The sequence below is a fragment of the Pithys albifrons genome, chromosome 1 (genome assembly GCF_047495875.1).
Source record: "Pithys albifrons albifrons isolate INPA30051 chromosome 1, PitAlb_v1, whole genome shotgun sequence".
Taxonomy (NCBI): Eukaryota; Metazoa; Chordata; class Aves; order Passeriformes; family Thamnophilidae; genus Pithys; species Pithys albifrons.
In genome coordinates, this window is record NC_092458.1 from 81,005,303 (window position 1) to 81,029,096 (window position 23,794).

Here is a 23,794-nt window from a genome sequence, read left to right on the forward strand (position 1 = left end):
AAGTTCTAAAAGTAGGAGGCTATATATTTGCTTTTAATGAACATCAGGCTTCCATTTTTTGTGAAACAGAAAATCTGCAATGAATTCAGTCTCCCACACAGGCATGAGTCAATGCCATTGTAGAAAACACGAGTTCTTAACAAACAACAACAATATGGAAGAGCCCTGTCTGTAAGGGGAGACATGTTGCCAGGATCTGTTTTTGTTGACAGCAAAACTACCAAGTCTGTAGCTATGCATCCAATACCATTTTTACACAATGTTTAGTACCTGAGAGACTGAAAAGTGTTTTTACAAAGGCCATATTCATTATCATGTTTATGTAATGCTAATCCTCACCTTTTACTAAATTACTTTAGAGACATTTTGTTTCTATTTTAATAAAGAATACAAATCAAACCAAAAAAACCCAAAACCCAAAACCAAACCAAACCAAACCAAAGATATCATAGAACACCTTAAGTGTCAAAGGGCCATAAAGATCTTCTAGTTCCAAGCCCCTCCCTGACATGGGCAGGAACACCTTCCATTAGACCAGGCTTCCCAAAGCCCCATCCAACCTGGCCTTGAACAGGGGATCCTGGGCAACCTGGGCACCTCACTGCTCTCACCACCCTCACAGTGAAGAATTTCTTCCCAGTATCTAATCTAAACCTGCTCTCTCTGTCAGTCTGAAGTCATTCTCCTTTGTTCTATCACTACATGCTTTTGTAGAATGTCCCTAATTCCAGTCTTCTTGTAGATCTCCTTTAGGTATAAACCCACTTCTTTTTATGCATAAAAAGTAACACTTATACACTCTCACCTGCACGATCAAGTATTTTTTAATAACGAGCATAAAACCCAGCAAGCATAAAACCACTTGACTAACACATCATTCAGGGAAGTCTTGAAACACTGTTGGTATAAAGAATAGCTAATAATAGTGAAGAAGCTCAGGGTATAACATTTTTTAATGTGAAGTATAGTCTAAGGAAAAGGACTTCTGGCTCTGCTTAAAAGGATAAATGCTGTCATACAACAACATTCTTAAGAACCAAGGCTTACACTGATGCTGTCAGTCTTCAGGCATTTAGATGTCTGAGCTAGGAGCAGTTCTTTGAGACATAGGAAACTCCTGAGAATGGTTGAGGACTTAAATGCACTGAGTCACTCCTTGGAGGATGCATTTCCACCTCAGTGAAGTGGGATGAATTGAGGTCTGAATATTTAATTGAGCTTATAAGGACAGGATTTTTACATAAAAAAAAGTCTAGAGTAATTTCTTTCACAGTGTAATGAGTGGCTGTATATTCTCTAACATAAGCACAAAGCCAACCAGGAGGGACCTGGAAGCATTTTATGGACAAGTCCACTGGAGTTGATGCACTTTGACCACAGTAAGGTTCTGTGTATATGTAGTTTATTTTTAATATTTTGTTCTGGAGACTTTTGTAAAGAAAAGTGTAGTTCCATAAAGTACAGACAGAAGAACTGCACACAGTGCAGTAAGCACTTCCCTGACAGAGGAAACGTCATATACAAAAATACAGACTAAGGAACACCTCTGTGGAGATCATTAACTAAGGAGGAGTCAAGAGTGAGGTTCCATTGTAAAATGGTCTTTCTTCAAAATATGAACACTTGCTGTGTGTAAGGACAAGGGTTATAAAGGTTATTGTGCTATAATGATTGATGATGAGACACCAGCAGAACTGTATCATTCTGGAGCACTGTGTTTTAAGATAGACACTGAAAAAGCCAAAAGAAATCCACAGAAGAGGAAACTCATAGCCTATGAAAGACTGAAAACAGGATATTACATAAGGATAGTGATTAGTTGTCACCATTTGCTGCTGTGAAAAAAAAATCTTTATCTTCTAGAGTGTTGAAACATTGAAAGTTTCCAGTCCTTTCCATGTCCTACATTCAGTGACTCCATACCTTTCATTCATAAGAGGTTTATCCCCTAGTAATTTTAGCAATTTTAATTTGGAACAGGTGATTAACAGCCAGCTAACAGCAAAAGGCATGTTCCTCTCTGCTAACTTAAAATAAATACATACTTGCTTCCAAGTAAGATTTTACAAGTGGCAGTAGGGGATGTAGTGGATGTAGAAATGTAATTCTCTTTGTAAAAATAGGCTTTTGAGTGAACTCTACTCAAATTCAAGCAAGGTAGTGTTTAAAATAACATTTTTCATAATCACCAAATTCTAGCTACAAATGTGACAACATAAAGATGAGATTGAGTTTCCCCAACAGAGTTGTCTCAAGCCATTAGGTGCATTAAGGTATCATTTTGTCTCCAGCTGCTTCTTCAGAAGGGTATGGGTTTCCTTCTGTCATTTCTGACAGCCATATGCACATCTCAGATCTTACAGGACATCTAAAATAGCACTATATGCCTATCTTAGACAACTGAATCTCATCTGCATAAGTCCTTTTTATTTGAAGGAGGTCTTCCATTTTCTAGCAGACATTGCCATCATAGTAGTTATTATTAAATGCAAATAGTTTAAATACAAAACTGGGGGTTATTGCATAGAAAATATAAATTTCCTGCTCTTTAACTAAAACAGATGAACAAACACACCAACAAAAAAAAGAAAAAAACCCCCAGTAAACAAACCCCAAGCTATCTTAAATGTTATGAACTACCATAAATCCAAAATCCAGTAACAGTTTTGTACAAGACCTGGAGCCAAACAAGTTACAGTGTCCAAGTACTAAGTACTCCACTTTTACAAGGGTTAAATATATCTATCATCTGGAAAGCCTTGCTGATCTGTAGATTAAGGAAGGATCAGTTTATTAAAAAAAATAGCACCTATTAAATACTGGCAAGTCACATAGTCCAACAATAATTATCTTCACACAAGAAGGTCATGCAGTATCATAAGAAGAGTCAGCTACACCCACAAAACTGAGGGAAATAAAGTTCTCTGTTTAGAAAAAAAGTCTTCAAAAGGAGATCTCATGAAAATCTACAAAGTCGCTGCTAATCTTATGTAGAGGGCACTGAAGTAAAACATTTACATAGAGAAAAAACATATGAAAGCAAATAGTGATACTATTTCTAAATAAAGCAATGAAAAATTGTTGCCCTTACAGGAACTTCAATCTACTGAACAGTATCTGTGGTCACAGTGCTAAATTCAAGTCTGTTCCTTATTCCAGTGATGTAATCACTATAGACGAATTTTGCAGAATTTGCACCTATACAATTAATAGTAACTTAAATCAGCATTAGCATGAGGAGATGAACTTTTCTGGTGAATATTTGCTTTTAAGCTAAAAATTTCATTTATGTCAGACAATGAGGGAAAGGCAGGTGTCAGTGAAAAGCTCAAAAAAATATAGGAGGCTACAATTTCCTTTTTAAATCTGAGTAATTCTTCTTATCAATTTACAACAGAATAATAAACAGCTGATAGCACATTGGTGACAAGTCCAAAAATACTTTTATAACAGGCTTGTGAATGAAATGAAAATTCAGGAGCAGCAGATGGGTTTAACTGCTGTTAAATGTGGAGTGGTTTCCAAGAACATGTTGTATGTAATAATAAATAGCCAGAGACATAAAGTTTTCCCAGTAGTTTAAATCCTGAGCATGCAAGCTAAGTGAGGGCTTTCAAGCTTTGGCTCACTGCAACATCCTTACATTTTACCCTTGTCTACAGCAGCAAAAATGCTTGTCATTAACAACGTGTACCAGCAATAGATGCAATTACAGCAGCACTGAGCACAGTTTCACAGGCAGGCAGGTTTAACATGGGCTTTTTGAAACAAGAATAGTTCTTGGCTGTGCTTGCAGGTTAATCATATTCAGCACCAGTATATCCATTGTCAGCAGTGGGTAATTATGCCAGTGTACCCAATGCCTCAGTTGGTGCATATGTTTTACATAATAAACATGTTAGGAATTGCCTCCCTTTCTAATTCTTGAATGTGGAAACTGGGATGACATACTGCATCTAGGGTTTCTGCAGTCATGATCTGACAGCCTCCATGTCTCATGCCCTCTTGCACTTAAGCAAAAGTGAAGTCCAAAAGGCCCAGGAAAACGGGAAATACTTTTTTTGTTTGTACATAAAACAGTTCTGGCTTTGTCTCCTAATTGATCAGAAAGTGGCTTTATGAACAGGCAATTATGACTAAGTTAAAGCTTCTGCATTTGCTATCATATTATTATACTTGACTGACACATATTTGTGACATGGAATGAAACTGAAACTTTTAAACTCAAAGATGCACTGAAGCACAGACAGAGAAGAGTTCAAAAGAATGAGTGCAACTGGCAGAGAAAATAAATCTACATTTGGGATTAAACACATAAAAAAAAAATCACTGCTGTTGTCTCCTGTTAATCCAATTCCTTCTGTAACAAAAACGTGTTTGTGAGGAACTGTGGAAAATAGCATCACTGGATCCAAGGAAATTTTTGGAGTTCAGACCTACACTATCCTATGTGTCTGCCTAATTGGATGAATCTGGTTAGCTACTCAGTAATTCCAGTATCTGCTTAATACTGTCTTGGGAAAGGGAGTGATAGGGGAACAAGTGATAAAAAAAGAAAGGTGAGGAACCAAATGAAAGAACTGTATCAGACCAGAGTAGAGATGTCAGATCTTCATGTGGCTTACCAAGTATAAGCTTACTCTGTTGCTAACCTAATACTTTTTACTGCTACTCTAGAAAATCACAATTTCTATACTTTCATTCCATATAAACCACCTCCTTTTTCAACTAATTCTCTCCATAAAAACAAATATTGATATAACTATTGGAAAAACACTTCGCTCAAATCCTTATATATTCCATTCATAAAATGGATAAAAATTAAATGAGTACACTGATGCTCATGTGGCATTCAGGGATTACTTTTTCCCCAGGGATCTTCTAAGAGTTTTTTTTATCCCTTGACTGGTATCTACTGCAAGGCTTAGAAATGAGATTGATCTGTTTGCAAAATTCAGCTATTAAAGCAACAGTCCTCAAAGCATGCCTTTCATTCCCATCCCAAAATGAATGGTTAGAAAACATATGTTTATATAAACTAGCATATAATGTAACAAATAACCTTACTAGAGGAGTACGGTTAGTTTGGAGTTTTCCAGAGCTCTTGCTTCTGTCCAGCATATCTCAACTGAAACATCCTTACTACTGCTCTTAACTGGATGCAAACACACCGGTTTAGGTTCCTCCCTGTTCAAGTTGCTCCCCAACCTGGTTGGCTTGCCCTGCTAACACTACTACTTCTGGAAATGGCTGTATCAGCAATAAAAAGGAGGCTGAGGAACATGTTCAGCCCTGGACCCTCATTACCCTCACTTGTAGATGTTACATGAAGCTCTGGCTGTTTTGGATCACTCCAAATGGCCCCTTTCAGATCAAAACTTCTCTAGAAGGAGTCCAACTTGAGAAGTGTGTACATGAGCAAGCAGATCGTCTGTTCAGCAGTGTAGAACACAGCCACTTTCTACTAAAGAGGTGCAAAATACCATTACCTGAACTATGAGTATTCAAGACTTCAAATGACACCAATTATGTATTTTTCTTTTCCCATTTCAAAGTGCTCAATGACTTTGGGGGCGGTTTATGATAAAGCAAATATATGTGTTTTCAGGTTTCTATAATCAGAGCTATCAGCAATGACAACTTCACTTCACTGGAGCTATATGGAATTTGAATATGTGGAGCTCAGTCTGATTGATTTTGCAATAGTTACTCTGAGGGTTACATTACTTTGCCAGCCATTTAGACAAGGAATTATGGGGATGAGAGAATTCATCAGTAAAAACTAATCTTTTTTGAAAAGTATTTGAACACCTGCTGAGTAAACTATGATGTGTTCTCCACTATTACTTAAGTCAGTTGTACTATCTGCTGCAAAAACAGATGATATACATGAGCTCCTCTTTCACCAGGGCATTTGCTAATGCAGTAAGGATAATCAACAAGCACAAACACGTGGGTTTGAAGGATTTTTCTTCCCCCTGAAACTATTAAAGAAATAAAGATCTCTTTTTTTTTTCCTGAGGGAGCCATTTTTTTCCTAACAATTAGCATGAGTCTCTTTTGCATATTGTAGCTTTGTGTATTCTGGGAGACTTCAATCAGCAATACTGTTCTTCAGCTGAAGCAAATTCAATATATTTTTCACCTTCTTTCATAGGTTCAGTTTAATATTTTTTTAATATTTCTTCCATAATGTTTTGCGGGTGATCTTTCCAATGCCCTTTCTAATGGTCTAGGTATATTTCCCCAAATTAGTAAAAAGTATTAAATACATGCCACTGTCAAATGTAGTCATTTTCTGGTGTCGTCATTTGAATCTGCTCTGGAAGCCTCTGTGTATGTCTCCTCTGAGACCAGACTGATTATTAAATTTTAGTTATTAGGAAACAAATCTAGGCTCAGGACAATTTTTTCTACTAAACCTTTGTCAAATGCATGAAAGAATTTGCCTACAAACAGCAGCTCTCTTACAGGTTGAAATTCAGTTTGTGGATCATACAATTCATCAAAAACAAATAATCTTTTATTTATGAAAAAGTGAGGATTTCCCAAACCATCAGTTTGTGATTAATATTTGCTTAGATTGATTTCCTAGGAAGAGGGGCATGAGATGTTTGCAGCTACAACTGAAAGTCTTTTTCTGTATCACTACAAACTGTTCAGTCTTTATCACTAGTATTGCCAAAGCCATTTCCAGGCTTCACAGAGTGGAATAAGAGGATTGAAAGAAATTTAGCATTTCAATTAAGTGAAATAAGATCCTCTAATTCTCTCAGCTTCCCAGACTCTATAGGAAGACTAAAACATTAATGCCCCTCTGTTGCTCTCCCCTCAAAGAAACCATGTGCATTGAGGACACAACATGGATCAATGTTGTAAACTATCAGTACTCCCAAAAAACAAATATATAACAGAACTTAGCTGAGCTTTGACCCAGCAGCCTGCTTTGTTCCAGAGGGTATCTAGTCATGGCTTTCTAACCTTTCTGAGTCCTACTGCCTATGAGGATATCAGAGATGTGCTTCCTGGTGAAACATTTTGGTTGTCCAACACATCTCAAAAGGCAGTATAAGGAAATAATATCTTCCAGGGATGGAAAAAGCAATAATGTGCCACTTTTCTATGGTATCTATTAACATATCAAGCTCATTTTGACTGAAATGTGATTCCCTTTTTTTTTTCTTCTTACCAAACTTAATTCCAGCTTGTTCTCACAGTCCTTAGGGAAGGGATGTTTTACCCAAAAGTGTGTGAATTGGGGATTGGTTGGTCTCTGTCATCTCTTCTGATGCCTCTGGATATTATAACCATGCTTATGAGCTGAGATGATGGTATTTATGACATTTTGGTACCAGATGGCCTACAGCCATCACTGGACAAAGTCATGGGTTTCCTATAGGTGTGGTGACATATCTACCACAGACATATTAGGCGATATCTCAGATACCCTATGACACTTAAAATGCTGATAAAATGTCTGTGGTTCTGGCAGGTTATTACTCCTGGAGAATTTTTTCCAAACTCCACTCCTCTTACTTCATTTTTAGGAGTCTTCTTGATGAGGAAAAACACCTCTCATATTTTCCACTAGTAAAAGAAATATTTTTCTTTTAGTACCAATACAAGATAAGTGTCTTCCAATGTACTGATCATCCAGTAAGCTCAATACTTGTTTAATTGGGGGTTCCAAAGCAAACTCTGTTCTTCAGAGTACCTTCACAGAAGCACAGACTATTATGAGTTGGAAGGGACCGACAAGGATCATCGAATCCAACTCCTAAGTCAATGACCCACATAGGGGGTTGAACCCATGACCTTGGCATTATTACAACCAAGTTTTAACCTTCTCCCTGTTTAGCTTTTGCATACTGGTGTGTCTGTGCTTCTATAAGGGCAAGAGGTGCAGCACTTAACTCTTTTACTGCGAGTAGTAAATTTACCAGCCTAGCAATGAAAATAACTATTTTTGGCAACAAATAGTATGTGTGCCAAGTCCAACTTCATAACTGTCCCATTTACGTCCAGTTCAATAGTGTATCTATCTACAAATGAACTGCTGCTCATTGCTCCTGTGAGGATTAATCTGAGTAACACACATTTTGGCTCTTGCCAACTTTTGCAAAGTGATATAATACATCCTCCTTCTCACATCATTCCTTTGATGACACCCAGTAGGTTGGCTTCTGTTAACCAATTCTTCTCCTCAAACTCCACACGCTTTTTCCTGTGGAGTTGTGATGCCATACACTTTGCTCTTTTCTCCTCTAGTGTTGAGGATCTCAATCAGGACACCCACTACCCTGAGTCTGGACTTGGTCCCCTCTTTTGTTTGTCAAATCCTTACATTTTTCCTTTCAGAATTCTTAGTGACATTCCTGAGGTTTTCTACCCTCCCAGTCACAAGAACTATGTTGGGATCTGACTTGAGCACGCCTAATCCCTCCTCCACTATTTTCTGCCACAGAAAAGCTAAGCAGGCTTGATGTTCTCTTGGAAGAGCTCCAGTTGAATGACTGGCAGAAAACAAACACAGGGTGTATGTAATGCAGAGTACAGAGTCAGCACATGTTTGTGGCACACACTGAGGATGGGTTGTGTTGGGGGTATAGCAGACTGTGCTTATGTCTCAGCATGCATGTAACCAACAGGATCTCTCATCAGATACTCAATCCCCCCAGACATTCTACTCATAGTTTTGGCAGCCTTTTGTATCTCTGATTAATGCCACTATTCACATTTCATGCTTATGAGATAGAAGAGTATTCCTCATCCTTCTTTGCTTCAATTTTATAGTTTCTTTGGCTGAGGCAAAAAAAAACCCCACAACTATCAAAGATAACACGGTTTTCAACCCAGCATTTGTTAGAAAAGAATCTGCATTTGGCTTGCAAAACTACAGTGGTGTTGCTTTCATTATCCTCCACCTTCCTGGAGAATTCTAGCCCTGATGAGGCTGACTTTGAAGTGTTTCACTCTCCTTCTCTCTGTATTTTCTTTGTTACTTTTAACTCCTTCTCTGCATCCTGTTCAGCAATTCCTTTGTTCTGACAGCACTTGCAAAAGGGCTCTTTTATGCCTGGTTTTCATCTAGCTGGGAATAACCACAGGAATCTGATGTCACCTCCCATGACCCAGAGACTTATATCTTACTGACATGAGCACAGAGGTATCCACTGGTTATATCAGAGAGAACTAATCTAAAAAGCTTTGTCATTAGGCTTATTGCAAATACACTCCCCATGATTTTAAAGTTTAATTTCAAGCCTGTCTAACAAAATACAGCAAATGGTACTATAAACAAAAGAAAAATAATTATGATGAAAGACATTTGGGGATTATACCTGTGCTGTGTTTGAAGTGTCTTCAGAGGCATAAACACACATTTTAGCTTTTGTGCTATATCCAAATGAATAAAACACACCAATTCAGAAAGGTGTTGGCAGAAAATTTCTATGCTATTTAATTTTAGCAGGATGCTAAGTATTACACTTTGACCTCATGACTCACAGGAAAACAAGGTACTTAAAACACAAAAATAATTGCTCTGCTTCATAATATTCCACTTTCATGTATTTAAATGCATCTCACTGTCTGAAGACATTCTGAAATTTAATTGTTCTAACATTTAATCACAACCCCTCAAGGACAACAGAATATAATTTTTCTGAGCTTTCTTTCTTCATATTTCTTAATTCTCTTTAGATTCTTAGTGAGTTAATACTTAAATCTTCTTAATATACTCACAGCACTTCAACACAGTGAATTGAAACTTCTGTCTCTAGGTTTATGTCTTGAGGACTTTAGAAACCTGCTAATCTTCCCATTACTCTGTGTGTCTGCCCAGAACATGTTTATAGATACATTATGCTTATGCTATGTATATATAATGTTGTCTCTTGTGACTTAGACTACAGGTCAGCAAGAATATGGTCATATTCAGTAGATGCAAGGATGTGTATTTATTTGTATAGGAAAAATTTGACACTTTGAGTCCTTCCTCTAAAGTATTAATCCTCTTTCTGAGCCTCCGCCCTGAAGAATTATGCCACTGAAAATAAAGATACAGGCAACCACAGGGGGAAAAAAAAAGAATAAGCTGTAGTTTGGAAAAGTGCTTTACATAATACTTGTAAAGCTCACTACCAGGAACATGCCATTCACAGAATCTCATGATGGCAATAAAAATTAATAGTTCTCTTTAATGCCTTCACCATCTAGACAAGTTTCACAAGTGTATAATATGCAGTGTTATTTTTTCACAAAACTTTCCCTTATTCACTCTGCCTGAACATAATAGCTCAAATTTTTTTACAGCTGTTGGTCTCTCCCCACATAAGCACTTAACATCTCCCTTCCCTGATCATCGATCCCCTTGCTCTGTAAGGGAGGGATGGCTGATGTGGACATTTTTGAAGATTAACATGGGCGAGGTGGGAGAAGAAAATTAAGAGATTAAGGGAATGTCTAATGAGAATGCCTCCTGGAAATGTTGTCCCTTTAGATGATATCAGAGGACTGGAGACAGTTATGCTACATCACCAGGCCCCTGCATCCCCCGTAATCCTTGATGGATAGGCATAAGATGCCTAACCCTTTCAAAAGAAACTTTGTAGGTGAAATTATCTCTGTGGCATTAAGTGTTAGCATCACAGCACAGTGTGTAATCAAATGTTTGATATTAGTGAGCTCAATGGAAAAAAATGGATGCCAAATTCATCTTACTAGCTCTAGAGATTCATGACTGCGGGGTATCTGTCACAATCATAGCTAAATTTGAAAAATGATAGATTGGATTTATGACAAGCTATGAATGGTTCAGGCATTAGGTGTTAGCAGGAATACTTATCAGACTGGACAGAAATTAAAAATCTCCTCTACGTTGCAACGCTTGGCTAGAAAAATAGCAAAAATAAATCACTTTTAAAGATGAGATTTCTGGTCTGATTAACAGCTTCCTGATCAACAAGTCCTAAATCACTCTGGCCATGATAATGAATGTTCCTATTTTATACAAACATCTGCACACATCCAATGCACACAGGAGACAGAGCTAAGGTTACCATGGGAACTTTACCACCAGATTTTTCAGATTTGTATAATTAAAATAAAACAAGTACAATGTTTAATAATTTCGTTTTACCTTGTAACTAATTATGTTCACATTCTCTTTGGGCAGGAACTCAATTTATCTGATGGGTACAGCCCAATGTGATAACTTTATTCAACATTTCCAAAGTTGGTTTTCTAATTGGGGATACTTAAACTTAAGGCACCATGCAGGAATGACTAGAGTGTAGTATAGAAATATCTGCATCAGGGTTAAACCAGGCGGTTCAGCTGCCGACAAAGTAACCTACACAGCAGTAATGAACTTAGCACAAGCTCTGCAATTGCACCATAGGCTGTTCCAGCTTTGGCATAGGCTGATGCTGAGGTAAGGAAAGAAGGAGAACACTTTTGGGACCTGATTCCTCCCCTGCAACAGTAACCATTACCCCACATGCATTTAATCCATATCAGAGGCTGAAATGGTTAATGATTTATGCATTCTAAGAGACTTTTGCAGGCTTTTGACTTTTGCTTTTATACCCGTAATGGGCAGTTGGGCCCATCCCCTCCTCCAGTGCTCGAGCCCTGAAGAGGCAAGAGGAGCCATTGCCCTGCTGTCCACATGAACCCGGCGAATATGGGGGTTCACAGCCCGGCTGGCGACACTGCTTCATGGAAAATAACCCTCTGCCTCGGGGGAGGTGCAAAAGGCATGCTGAGGGTATAAAAATGGACTGGTGACTTTGGGAATTTGGGGTGGGTTCTGTTCCTGGCCCCCACCGCCTCCAGATGGAGACCATGGCCTGCAGGACTGCAGAGATGCAACGCTGGATCTCGAGGCAGTGACTATGTGACCTTTTCATTCTCATCTTTTCTCATCTCTTCTTTTTCCTTGCTGTCCTAGACTCTTCTCCTGTCTTTCTCTCCCCTGTGCATCTCCACACCCCCCCCCCCCCCCGCCACTCTCGCACCCCCTGGGTTATTTTCTATGTCATACTATATGGAATTGTTAAATAAACACCGATTATATAGTGTCATTTCACTTTAATCCACTCTAAAGGGAATGATTAATAATAACCTAGGTTACCCCCATCCCCTTTGCAGGAGTGGGTCGTGACAATCCACCACAGGGAGCGCCAGCAGTCCCACGCCTTGTTCACCAGGGTTGCCCTCCACTCACTTTTTCTTGGCTTATCAATTTTTTTTCTCCTGTGTTCTTTCAGGTCAAGTCCCAACTTTTACTGGATGTTCATAAAAATTGAACTAGCTCTGAGCACAGAAACACACTCAGACTGGCCGCTCTAAACTTAGGCTCTGGGTTTTCAGAAGAGGTGACCTACAAACCTCACTGATGTTAACGACTGAAAGCGTGCAGCAGGTAGCCTTCCTCAACAAGCTGTCTAGATGAGAGCTTTTATGTCTTATAGAAGTTGCATGAAGATATCAGAATAAGAAGAATGGTCTTTGGAGTCATCTATGTTTTCAGTAAGGGGACACCCAATCTTTTGTGCTATCAGCCTCTAGAGCAAGACGTATTGTTTAAAAAAGCAGTGGCCTTTCCTCCACATTTAAACATCTGCTTCCTCTAGAGACTTGGACCTTGCCATAGGCTGTATGCAAAACAGAGGATATTTGAACCGACTATAGATAGATCACTACAGATCTAATTGCAGTAACAGTGCCACTGCTGACCCAAAGAACATGAGCTTCACAGCCTGCAGTTGATACACATGTACATATACTGCTGTCAGTGCTGCAGACATGGAAAATGGGATTTCTAAAGAGCTAGCTGGTTTATTTAAGAGGAAAGGAACTGAAAAACCCAAGTCTTTGTCATTGAAATGAAATGAGACCCTACCACATATGTCTGTATTGAGGAAGGAGTTTAGTTAAAATATTAAGGATAAGTCTCCTCCTTAAAGGAATAGCACTTAATACATGTTAAAATATAATTGTATAATTGGAACTCAAGTGTTTGGGTTATGTAAAAGGTGCTGTAGGCGTATCAGCTTAGACAGAGGTAATTAGATCTTGTATATTAACATTTTCCCCTTAAAGGGATAATCAGCAATATTTTAAGAAGCAGGTATGCTTAAACTTAGAAACTTGAGGCAAAAAAGGTGCTGTTTGGAACTCCTTATTTAGCCTTGTGTTTGCTTTGTTCCTACCTCTGTCGCTGACTGGACTGAAAGAATATTTTTGCAGTAGATTACTTGTTTAATGCAATTCCATCTGGGTGCCCACACAGTGACAATACTGCTACTGCTTTTGGTGAAATCAGCATAAAACTGAATCACCTCCAAGCATCAATCATGGTGTTGAAAACAGGACTAGATAGTAGCATTAAATAATGCAATACCTGGCATATATATATAGTAACAAGTCAAGTACTGAAGCCACAGAGGAAGTCTGTGGCAGGGCCAGGAATAGAAGAAATCAGAGCTCTAATATCTCCTTGATGCAAGGGTTAACATTTTATACAGATAAGAGTAAACAGTGACACACCGCTGCTTAGCTCAGTCAGTTGGAAGGATACAATAGCAACAAATATGATTTTGCTCACAGTGGGTCAAATGACAATCAATGACACTACAGCTTTTGAGTATCCAATTGAAGCCCTTGAAAAATCAAGTGGATGTACAGAAAGATAGGTTACTATTCCATCATAAGATGTAGATAGGAAAATGTCATGGGTTTCTTGGATTTTCAAGCACATTGCAAAGTCTTCTAGAGAAAAGGAGCTGTTTACTTTGCAAACAATAAATACACTACAAGTTAAAGCTGTCCTTTTTTTTTTTTTTTTAGATAAAAGAAGAAATGTACAGTTCCTCAAGCCAGGCAAAAAAAACCAACACAGACAAACAAACCACCCACACAGAAGGCCTACACCAGGTATTTCCTAATTTCACTACTGTTATCCATGCTTGTCTTTCATATACAAGAAAAACATTCCATGAAAGAAATTCCAGGAGGAAAACTCAGACTTTAAGCTTCTCTTTGAGAAGTTTAATCAAACTTTGGAATCCAAGAAAATCTCAACTGAAATCAAGAAAGTTGATCCACACTAGAAACATTTCCCCATTTTTTTTCCCTCCATGTCCACTTAAGACCTCCCTGTCATTACTCTATACTAATCATGAGGCTTTCTAAACAGTTTGAGAACAGTACAGATCTCTTGTTTCTAGGTAAGTAAAAGCCTCTCTTTGTACCTGAAGGGGGAAAGCCCCACTTTTTGGCTTCATTCCCAAAGTCTCAAAAGATCAGAACTTATGGATTGAAAGAGCTGGGTAGCCTAAAAAGGGATCTCTCTTCAAGCCTCATCTGCACTGACACAAGAGACAAGAATGGTCACCCAGACCTGTAGGACAAGGGCCTGTGTCTTCCCTTAGTTCAACCCACAACATATGTGATAAAAAGGTGGACAGCCCATATCCAGAGGCATTTGCAGCACAAATATCAAGCACCTCAATATAATTTTGTCCTAGGGCCAGTGACTAGTTCTCAATAGATTTAATAAAGGATTTTTTAAAATGCAGATATTCAGACAAAAAAAATGTACAGCAACACTTACAGAGCTCCTTAAAAAAATTCAGATTCTTTTTCATTTGCCAGTTTTTCCAAGGGCATTTGTTCTAAAATGTGTTTTCATTTTGGGATTGCACCTGAACCTGATCTTTGCAGACAGCAGCTGAGCATGATGGTGCATTTTGGGGCAGGAAACAGCAGCAAGCCAATGTGTCTCTAAGCAGTCTGCACCCTTCTTAGAGGCCAAGAGGTAACTCAGCAGCAAGTTGCTAAATGGTTGTATCAGCTCTGCAGGTAAAGCCAATGGGTTATCTGCAGCTGAAGAAGTGATGAAAACAGCTGTAGCTGATAGCAAACACTGCTAGAAGGTCACCACCACCTGAAGAGCAGATGCTTCCAACCAAAAAAAATGTCAAGCTCAGATGTCTCTGCTCATATTTTTAGCTTTTAGTGCTTAGTGATAGCACATTGAAAAAGAATAAAAATAAAGTGCTTTTTACTTCTTTTGGGATCTTATGTGTTAAACCATAAATATGATAAGTGCCTGCCTAGAAGGTCTTTCTCTTTTGGGAATGGCACTGTAACTTTAGACAACATTATATAATCATGTGTCAGACATAGAAGTATTTTACTCAGAAACCATAGGTTCAGGTACATTATTGTAAAGGACAGAAATTAATTTCATTTTCAAAACTTCACATACAGAAAATGTAATTTGCAGAGTAACAAGTTCAAAAGCTATTCAGCATTTTTCCACATCTTCTCTTTTGTCCTGCTACAGCTTCATTATTTTCTTATATTTTGCAGTACTCAGTAGCCTTTTTGAATAAAAAGAAACCATTCCATATTACTCACACCAGTAAAATGAATTTTGCTTTGCAGCTTGTGAATTAAGATTGTCAGAACTTTTATTTATATGCAGAAGATAACAATACAATAGTTAAGGAAGACCAACAGAATGCTGTATATAATTTATCAGTTTTGCAACTTTTAGTTCATGGATATATTAATCCTCTTTGGTAAATTTTGTGCCAAAACTTGATGGCTCTAAATTCAACTAAAATCCAACATGGGCCACATGTAGTGTTGTACTTAATACTTATTTAATGCTTTGTGGAGGTTTTTAATGATAGGAAAAGGAGCAGAAGACAATCTTCTGTAGTCTTGCACTCCTTAAAAAGGCAGCAATATGTTCAGACCAAATAACCAAATTTCTTTAGGTATCAACTCTGGCGGAGGTCTCAGAAAAGCATCTCAATAAAAAGCCCTAACCCTAATTTCTGGCAGCAAACTCCACCAAGGGATAGAGTCTTTTTAAGCACTGTGACTTGGTCTTTAAATCAGTCATTTACAAGGTTTAACCAAATCTGGAATTACTAACACAGAGCTTTGTCACTACGATATAACAGTCTTACTTTGGGTCTCTGTGTCAGCTTCTCACCATCTAACAAGTGGAAAAAATTATGCAGGAAATTCAAAGCAGAATCTGCTCCCTTTCCTTTTCTTGCCTTATGTTAATTTTAGTTCAATAAATTCAAAGAGTTAAAGCCTTCTTAAGAAAGAAATACTTTAAAAACGTTAGCAGGATTTAACTTATTAGAATTTTAACAAGTCATATTATTATTTACTGCAGCATTCAAACACCTCTTTGACTTCTCACTCTTGCATAAGAAATTTGAAGGATGTGACAATGTGCATTTTCTATATAAGGTAAATAGACCTCTGCATCACAAACATTTTTGACACTTTCAAATGCAGTTTACAGCCTTAAACAGACATTCCACTTCTCCCATCCACCCACCATCGCATCCAAGGCCTACAGTCAACAAATTTTCAGAACTGAGAGTGGGAGTATTGCTAATCTGACAGGTAAATTCAGAGTTTAGTGACCTGTTCGTGAGCATGTCCCCATAAGTGAGAGGGTTTGGACACACTTGCTTATTCCTGTCCCATTTGTTCTACGAATGCTCTCTTATATTCCCTCACCTTCTCAACCACATCCACTGACCTGGCGTCTAACTGTGAATTTTAAGTAAGAGCTAGGGACAGCAGAGAAGGCAATGTATGTATACCAGAAAACTAAAGCAAAGTGAAGCAGGAGATAAGGCATAGGCTGAAAAAAGGAAGCACTGGAGAAAGAGAAGTGCTACATGGGCATATCCTTGGAAGGTACTTAATTCCTGTCAAAAGCCAAGGGGTGGGTACCAAATTATCTCAGGGAACCTGACCTTAGAGAATCAGAAACATTACCTGAACACTTTCAGAAACTTATTAAGAAACTGAGGCATAAAAAGTGAAGCCCTACCCCTGTGACAGCAACCCTACTATCCTGGCCCCTGGCAACACTCCCAATCTTAAGAGGCCAAACTGACTCTCTGCACATATTCTGTTGGATCAATGGAAGAACAGGGTCTAATGTTGAGAACATTTAACTTCCTTTCCCTACTTTTAAACACTGGATTGTGCTTCCCATATTTCCCTCTTGTCTAGTTGAAGACATATTTCACCTGACATTACTTAAAACCCAAACCATTCCTTCTGCAAAGAGTGTATGGCTGCATGCTAAATCACCTCTCATTTCTCCTGCTTTCAGAGAAATTTGGATGAGGTCATTTATAGAGGTTCTTTCCAATCAACATTTCTATGATTCTGTGATTACTTTGTACGCATTCTTATAATGTGGGCTGAGGGCTGACCCGTTCCTATCAGAGCTTCTTTCTTTTATGAATAACTGAAGACACTAGAATAAAAATCATCAGACTACAGGACAGCTAATTATCATCTAATAACAGAAACTTTATTAAGTCATGGAGCCCTACACTGTCCCTCCTGATGAATAAAAATAATTAAGAAACAGCTGGTGTTTGCATGCAGAATGTGGATTAGTTAGAGAGCATCTCATTTCTCTGGCTCAGCATACTGAATGTCTTTATTACAATTACACAGGAAAGTAGTAGTTGCTAATGCTCTGTGAAAAAGCACTGCAATCCAGCATCAGTAAGAGATTTATACATCAGTTCCATTCAGATAGGGCAATTGTAAATGGCAAATTAAACCTCTGTTGTAGGAAGCTGGCTTCAGCACAAAGTGCAATAGCCTGAGGTTCATGTCCCAGCTCTCTGAGGAAGATGATGCTTCTCTGTCCCTACAGCTATACCTGATCTGAGGAAGCATGAAGGTTCTGCAACAATAACACTTTCAAAAAAAAAATCCTTATTCATAACTAGATCTTGCAATCCTCTGAAAGTTTATCACACAAAGTCTCTATTCCCTCTCTCTCTGCTCGCTCCCAACACGTTTACAGGGCTGTGATCTTCAAGACACTGGAAAGACATGCCCTTAATGCTGGAAAATCAAAGACATGCATGTCTGGAACTCACGTTGGGTTTGATGATATACAAAAGAGTGCAAAACACCAGGGCTTTAAGGGAGGAGGTGCAACAATCTCCTCTGTAAGACGTACATACACACAAAATTAGACCCGCAAGTGCATTTTCTAGGTCATCTTCTTCTCCCTCCTCTGCTCTCGCCTCCTCCCCTGAGTTTTCTTAATTGTTCTGGGAAGGAATACATGTTTCAAAATGTACCACCACACTTGGTCTTATGAAAACATATTGTCCTTGTTATTTTATACCCCAAACTACTGTGTTTGAAATGTTAGTACACAGTTAACTTTGCCAGTACAAAAACGTCCTATGCTTTCCTATGCTGTCATCTGTTTAGTTCCTACAAGCTAATTTATTATGTTTCTTTAGCTAAAGCCAAGGAATACAAGGGCAAACACTAACACAGACAAGGAAATGTAATGAGTAGGAAAAGTATAAATTTATTTTAAAGGTACAATGGAAAACACTGTTACAACACCACTGAAAATACAGCTCTGCATATTGTTGTGTCTTGGATTTGATGAGACTCTACAGTGCTTTGCTTAATTTATTGCAGGCTGCAGAATCTGGTATTTAATGTGTAGTTTGAGAGCCATATGGCACTCTGAACTGGGCTGAATGTCCCTCCTAGCAATCAGCCAAACCACAATTCCTGAACACTCACAAGATTCACATGATGCAGTTTACTGATTTGCCTTCTTACAACAGGTGTATGTTCATCTGCTTCTCAGCTTCCTTCCTCTTGTATCCTATGACTATTTTTAAATAATCTTTACAAAATAAAAACCCAAATAACCAGAGTTCTGGAAATCACTTTTCCCCTTCTGCAATTTACATAATAAATTAGTTTATAGTAACACCACTTGGATGAGTGGAGAAAAGAGCTTGTCAGCACTTCCTTTTCAAACCCACTGTTTCAGGGACTTGCAATTCATCTTCAACAATTTGCTATGCACAAAGATAAAAAAAAACCAACCAAACCTGAAAAAAATAAATAAAGAGGTGATGTGAAAGCTCAGACTTATAGGAAGAACTTTTAAAAAAGGATGAATAACAGTATTTCAGGGTATACCTGAAATAAATACTGTAGGAAGAGGGATGGACAGAATGAAAGGAGGAGGAAATTCCATTTTCGCTTACAGCACTTATATCCTCTCCCGTCTTTGCCTGGCCATGGCTTTATGTTGAATCTTAAAATGAATGGTGCATTGTACTTTCACTGTTCATTTCATTTCAGTGCTCTTCATATGCAGTAACTATTAAATCTCAATATTCCTCTGAGGCAGGTATTATCAACTTGATTTTCTAGAGAGAGAGGCAAGGCACAATTTTTCTCAGGCCACAACAGGAATTCTATGTGAGAGCCAGGAATAGAAATAAGGAGTTCCCATTCCCTGTCCTAAATCAAGGTCCCAGAAGCCTCTCTGGTGGAGGCTATTTTTGCAATGTTTTATGGAGGTGATTATCCTCTTACGAAACTATATTTTATACAGACTGGGATTTCCTTGGGATGTATAAGAATTCCAAGTCATCTCACTGCCAGCTGACAATACCTTTCACAAATATTGGAAGGGCCAGGACTAACACAGTTTAACAACATACTTTTAACATGTGGTTGTTATAAGCCATATACCAGTCTTACAAGGTGGTAGGCAAGCATGTATTACTAATTTAAACGCCTTTATGTTTATGAAACCTTTTAATTCACTGAATTTAAACTCACTTACTTGAAAGATCTGTTGCTGTAGAGGGTAAGTGGATGTAGCCAAGATGGTGAGAAGTACTTGAGGCTGGAGTACCTTTCTGAGCTGGACATGGGATCTCTTGCCTTTTGGCTGAGTTCAGCTCAAGTTTCTTACAGTTTTGGGCTGTAATCTCACAGTACACCTGGGTATATTCCAGGTGGATTGTCACTTCTGGGGTGTTTGCAAGTCAAGAAGACCCAAGTCTGACAGAGCTGTTTTGGTCTGTGTCCTATTTGTTAGATTTTTCAATATCTGAGCCATGGAATCATGACTGTGACCTTACGGTACATCAACTATGCTAAATACATCTGTTTCTTAGCATGATCCTTGGTTCCCAGGCCAAGTGGTTGAGAGAGCCTAATAGCCATGTTGCTACTAAAGTAGCACTTTTACTAAATGAAACTGAGATGCGTTCCAGGTTCCCAAATATCATAAAAAGGCAAGGGGCAGGGGTTGGAGGTGTTTGAAGATAGAGCCAAGAGATTTGGCTGTAGTTTGAAAGTAATCTTTCCTGATGCAGTCTCATCTACACTGCCTCTTGGAAACAGTTCCTGGAATGAGCAATCCTTCAAGTCATGTCTACAAATTGTCTTGAAAGAACTTAGGATCACCACAAAACACAGCCAACAAAAAAAATCTAACAATTTTGCAACATTGAATGTCAGGAGTTGAGTACTTGAGTATAATCATTAGTCTTTTTTTTTACTTAGAAATATAGGTATAGCCTAAAATTTTCGCAGCTGGCCCAAGGTCTGCAGTTACAGGTCTGTTTCAAAGGGGATGAGCTCAGATCTTGCAAATAAATGATGTATCTACATTCCTTGTCAGGCAAGTACATGTTGACACAGGCTTTACACCACATTTGCCACATCTACAGAGCCTCCAGGTGATTTATTGTGTGGACTTCAGTGCTGACACCAGCTTACATCTTTCTGAACATTCATATTTGGCATATTCCATCTTAATTACACTGAACAGCTGTCAGCATCTCCTAAAGGAAATCTCCCCAAAGCAATGTGTCAGAATTCTCAGAATAGAGGTTTCTGAAATGTCATTTTGAGGAAAAATGAAAAACAAAACTTTTCTGTTTCACTGAGAGTCAGACATTTTCCCAGAAAACCTCCTTTCTGGCCATGTACAACTTGGTTGGGATCATATGAGTAGCTAATGGGTACAATTCCTCATTGAAGCTCTGTGAAGATTTTTACCTCTCAACAACACTCTCAGTATACTCAATAGCCAAGTGACTCGAAAGAATAGCACAAACTGCCTTAATACTTCATCAGATCATTCTGTGCCATCTCTCCTGGGATTATAGATCATTAACTTCTACAGGGAGTCAGACGAATTCCCATCAGGAATCTTTCTTCTCATTCAGGTTTCCATTATATTCAGCACAACTCCCAGCTAGGCTCTCCTGAAACATCCTGTCCTTAATGTTTATTAATATTATATCAAATGCTTCAAGCTGAATGAAATACAATCAGAAAATTGAAAGTAATAAATATATATATTTTAATAATGAGAATATTTCTGACAGCTACACTGGAAACATAAAAGCTACTTTTCAAAGATCAGAACTGTTCAGTGACAGTTTTCAGTTCTATTGCTATTATCACTTAAATATATTTATATAACACTTCTTTATCACCATTCTTTTCTATGACATCTTTTACAGCTATGATGAATGTCTATATATAGCCCTCTCTTAGTCAATAATTAGTTTGCAAAATCAAGGAGCTGAAGTAGCTGTGCATCAAGTCATTTCTATTTGAAAGTAGCTCATTTTGTCTAATTATTATGTATAATTTAAAGCAAAAATATATTTTAAAAATTAAGTGTCTCAGAAAACTCTGAACTTTTCCTTCAAGATGTTCAGTAACCCTTAGTTATGTGCCTCCTGCACTACTTTTTCCATAGGTAAACTTTATTATAGTGCTTATCAGCTCTTCTTTATTACTGGCTTAAAAAAGAAACTCATTTTCTACTATGGCTATATGTTCAAAGGTACAGTACAGAGGGTACTAATAGTGTCCTTTATTTTCAGGTGAATTTTAAGTAATACACCGTGGTGAAAATCAGACTCCATTGCTGCACTACCAGTAAATATTCTTCTTGTGATTACAGAAGCATCACAACAAGATGGGACTGGAACTAGGGGGTCTTTAAGATCCCTTCCAAGGGAAACCATTCTATGATTCTATGGTAGTAAGCACTGAGCCATCCAGTCTAGTCCCCAGTCACTGCTGGCAGCTAGAAGATATTCTGGCAAAATGTGAACAAAAGGCTAGTGAATCAAAATGATGTAGCAACTGAGGATCTCACCTTCAACAGAACTTTCAGTGTATAAACTTTTTTTTAAAAGTCCACAAACATCTTAATTAAAAAGCCACTTTTAGCATTGTTTTCTTAATTTAAACTGTCTCAGAGAATCTCCCATTTTCAATTTTTTTCCATTTTCAATTTAGCCAGACCTCACCAGTAATGCTTCTTTTTCTGCTTGTCTCCTCAGGACCTTTGCCCAGGACACTGCCCTCTCATCCTACCCCTAAGATGCTGTCTTTGTATGATGCCTTCCTCATGCCTTTCCTCCATTTGTCCCACCTGAATCTTTCTGCTGCTGCTTCCTACATCTCCTTAGGCTTCTGCCATCCTGTGCCTCATGTAATATTGATTTCTGCAGCACTCCTGCTGAGTTGATAACAAACTCAAGCTCACTTACAAACTCACAGTCAACTGCTTTCTAGTACCAGAGTACCTCAGCAGTGCAAGGCTCCTCAGTGGTGGGGAACTAGAAGTTCTGAAGGGTAGGATGCCCTTTATAAAGTTTTTAATACTGGGACAAGTTCCTGGCAAGGGCCTATAGCCTTATGACCTGTTATTTTGGCCTCAGAAGATCTCAGACTGGTGCTCTTTGAGTGTGACGTGTAGTTGATGATTGATGATGGGTGGGAACTTCTGGAGCAAGTTTGTACTTGTTCTTCGGCCAGGGGTGTTAAAGTTTAGGAGGTTAGGGAATGCCTAACAGAAATAAAAAGATACAGCCAGGTGATTTTGCTTGGGCTAGTCTAGCTTGAATAGATGCAATGCCAGAGAAGAAAACACTCCCTGCCTTGAGCACTGTACTCTAATGCACAAATCCTCTGTGACTCAAGTGATCATACTCAGAGCCTCATGCCAGTGGCAATCCTGCATCTCTTCTGCAGCTCCTTCTATTGCTGAGCATTTTTATTGTAACACCACAGTAACCTTACAAGAATAATATGTGGAAGTAGGTTTCTCAGTTCTACTGTCAATGTTATGCATAGCAAGTGGCAGCAATGTTCCAGTTGACTTACTCTGCTGATTGTACATGAATAGGAATCAAACTCTGTCAGAGGGTTCTGGAACCCTATGCAATATATCAGTCTCTATAGATGGATCACAGAAGTCAGCATAACCAGGAATATATTGTATTTTTATATTTCTCCAGTTCTGGCTCCCAAAAACTCAGAAATTAAAGACATCAGTGGAGTCAGAGGTTATGTCCACATCAGCAAGCAGGAGGGATGGATCCACAGAATGAAGAGCTGGTAAGAAGAACTCAACCACAACATCACACATATTTTTGTGTTGCACTTTGAAATAGTATTAATCTGTTGTTATAAACTGAATACATGTAAGATTTTGTAGAAGACTTAGTGTATTTCTGGAGTGAATTTTTCTACTTAGCTTCATCAAAAAGGCATCCTGTTTCCACACTCCAAGCCTACTCTGTAATGCAAAATAAATCACGACACATGAGTAGGGTTGGGAGATTAGTGTCAAAAAATCATTTAGAATTTGAATGAATATTCTAACTAGTTGCATCCATTGTGCTTGAGTTCATATGGATACATCAAGAAACTAAAGCATGCCTTTAGCCGGTCTGCTGTGTAGCAAGTTTAGCTGAAGAGGTACTTTCCTGTCATCTCAAATTGCTGCTTCTTACAATAACCAGGTCTAGACTATCACAGTATAGAGCCTATTCTCAATTAAGAACTAATTGACATATCAGAGTTTGTTAAAGAGACTAATAATGCCTCTGCAGAACACTAGTAGTTTTCTAAT

The 23,794-nt window shown here is 38.3% G+C and overlaps 1 protein-coding gene across 15 annotated transcripts in view; it reads right to left on the minus strand.

Annotated features, from left to right (window-relative positions):
• DLG2 (discs large MAGUK scaffold protein 2) overlaps nucleotides 1-23,794 on the minus strand; it is a 1,023,852-nt gene that overhangs the window by 625,110 nt on the left and 374,948 nt on the right. The gene's annotated exons all lie outside the window — the stretch shown is intronic.